At 36.8% G+C, this 3,112-nt stretch overlaps 1 protein-coding gene across 1 annotated transcript in view; it reads left to right on the top strand.

Annotated features, from left to right (window-relative positions):
* Positions 1 to 1,068: 1,068 nt before the first annotated feature.
* TTC33 (tetratricopeptide repeat domain 33) overlaps positions 1,069 to 3,112 on the top strand; it is an 880,297-nt gene continuing 878,253 nt past the window's right edge. The window contains exon 1 of the mRNA XM_053701230.1: positions 1,069 to 1,114. The gene's annotated coding sequence lies outside the window, so the exon portion shown is untranslated. The remainder of the gene's footprint in view (positions 1,115 to 3,112) is intronic.

Genomic DNA, 3,112 nt, shown 5'->3' with positions numbered 1-3,112 from the left:
TGCAACTTTAAGCAACTTTCTAATTTACTCCTATGATCAATTTTTCTAAGACGCTGTAGTCCACCTCTTATCTCACAGTCTGGCTGTGAATAGCTAATAACATGTACTGTTTGTTCATGTGAACCATATAGATAACATTGTGCTCACTGCCAGGGAGTTATTTAAGAGTCAGCACTAAGTGCCTGAAATGCAAGTCTGTCAAAATATCTGAGATAAGGAGGCTGTCGGCAGAAGCTTGGATACAAGGTATGTGTGTGGTACGTATATATATATAGGCAAAATACTGCATGATATATATATATATATATATATATATATATATATAAACACTTTACTATTTACTTCAATTATCAAAATTGCTTTTTTCACTTTGTATCCTTTGTTAAAGGAGCAGCACTACTAGCTGAACACATTAGGTGAGCCAAAAGCAAGAGGCGTATATGTGCAACTTCACTACTTTCACACCTGCCCACCTGCAATGATGATAAATTTAACCCCCAGAGAAGGAAACATTAGATAACAGAAGTAAAATTGAAAGGTTTTTATGCTCTAATGTAAATAATCAAATAACATTTTTGGATTCCATGTCCCTTTAAATTATATGAAAAGGGGGAAAAATAAGAAAGAAATGCTACCCATTAATGGACATTTTACATAAATATCTCTTAGCGTTTGCTGGTTGTTGGTGGCATTAGCAATACATTAAATTTTTTGTTTTGTTATAGCAGTCAGTTTCGGCAGACTTTTTAGCAGCCAGTTTAGTAGCCAGTGCCACTGCCAGTCGCCTTTCACAAGAGACACCCCCTATATATAGTCAGGGGGGATATAGATGTTTTTCTATCATTGAGAATAACAATTTATCAATAAAAATAGCTAAACCAAAGCTGCACAAGTTAATATTTGACACATTCATTTTCTGCTCTCAGTGGTTTACGGCAGCTTAAGTCCTTATGAACACTAACACCAGGGCCAATCATGGGCTAACTCTGGTAACGTATATAGAAATATAAGACATGGCTCTCATGTTACTCAGGGTTAGTTATGTATGTCCCTTATGTTTGTTTCCTCCTACTACTCCTGTACGGAGCGACTGAGAGCAGGGCCGGGGACGCAGGTAATGTACAGGCGATGTACTGGTCTGTGAGCTCCGCGGTTTAGGGTTATATATTACTTGATGTAGCGCTGTCTAGATTTTTTGCTTTCCATTTTATAATTATTGTATTTTTTTTCTTACTTATGATGTGAATCCACAGTGTAAAAGAGTTAAACTTTCCATGGTTTATTTACCACTCACATAGCATGTGTATTTACTATGCAGTGGCCACATTAATGCTGCGCAACTTATTTTCCAATCGAAATAAATAATACAATACAGTTTATATGTATAATATGAACCCCCGAGCTTATTGCTGACGTTTATTTGACGTTACTAAATTTGCTGCTATAAATGCAAAATGCTGATTCTGAATGTGTGTATATTTTAAAATGTATGTGTGTGTATATATATATATATATATATATATATATATATATATATATATATATATATGTATGTTTCTAGGGGTAGGGGGCACACAGATATTATAATAGGGTTATTGTGTTATGTGCTGGCAATCCTAAATGTATATAACCAAATTAATTAGAAAAGAGCTCTACAAAATCTAAAGAGCTAAAGCGGATACCTGGCCGCACCAAAAACACCTTCGCATTATAATTGGAAATGACATCCTAAACAGGTTTGCTGAACATATACATTTTAATAAAAACATAGCCAGAAAGATACATGCTGAAAAAATGGCAATGAACAAATTTCAAGTTGCAGGTGTAGTGCACTACTGACGTCTGTTGGCTAGCATATGCAGGATTAAAATCGACTCATGAGAAAGTCCATCTCTAATACCGGGCACTTGAGTGTTAAAAACACGCTCCGGTTACAGATAAACAGAATACCGTCCTTGATATCTCAATGCCATATATTTGATCCGGTACCGGATTTGAGACAATAATATGAGAGTCCAAGAAAGGTAATACACTGTTGAAAGCTTAATCCCAAGTGCAAATGATACACCAAACTTCAAGATTGCAGGGTGCAAGACTTATTACTGCATGGCTTACCTCCGCTTTCTTCACACACTCTACGGTATTACCTGACAGGATCTCATCCGTGGTGTGACTTACAGCGATGTATTCTGCCTGTGCAGCTCTTCACTTGCTTTGATATTGCCAGATTCACAGCATATCCACCATGCCGGCGTCCTCCACACTGTGTCTTGCTCAAAACATTACACGTTTCGCCCCTCCCCCTTTCCGGGCTGAACTCAGGGCTTCATCAGATGTCTAATTAGACACAACAGCAGACTTTTAAACACTGGTACAGATACAAAGTTACAACCCCTTCATGGATTTTAAAGGGGAATGTATAGTGCATGTAAATTTTAAATGGCTACAATTAAATTACTGCATACATTTTACGTGCAACTAAACTAAACAATATAGCATATTTACAATTTCCAAGTTCTTGGAAAATACATGATACATAATGATAAACAGCATTAAACTTTTTGATTTCACTTATACACTGAGAGGCACTTATGTAAACAAATTAAGATGCTCACTTTTAGGCACATATTTGTATTGTTTAACAGTGTATTATGTAATAAGGAATATTTACAGAAAACAAGAAAATTCAATTTTTTTCATTCAGGCCAAGGGGAGAGAGGGTGTTGAGTCTATACATCCAACGTGACTCATGCTGGAGCAATAGTTGGTCAATATTACCTCCTCTCCTCCTTGGCTTGATATGCTCTATACCCAGTACTCTAAGGAGAGAGAAATCAGAATTATGCATTTTTTGGAAATGTCTGGCAACTGGACTGTCCGACTCTTTGTCCTTAATGCTATCTCTGTGTTCCCTCACCCTTTCTTTTAATTCTCGTGTTGTTTTCCCAATGTAAATCCGGTACCGGATCAAATATATGGCATTGAGATATCAAGGACGGTATTCTGTTTATCTGTAACCGGAGCGTGTTTTTAACACTCAAGTGCCCGGTATTAGAGATGGACTTTCTCATGAGTCGATTTTAATCCTGCATATGCTAGCCAACAGACGTCA

This window comes from Bombina bombina, chromosome 2 (genome assembly GCF_027579735.1).
Source record: "Bombina bombina isolate aBomBom1 chromosome 2, aBomBom1.pri, whole genome shotgun sequence".
Lineage (NCBI taxonomy): Eukaryota > Metazoa > Chordata > Amphibia > Anura > Bombinatoridae > Bombina > Bombina bombina.
The sequence above is the reverse complement of the archived record's forward strand: the minus strand, read 5'-3'. Positions and strand labels throughout refer to the sequence as shown.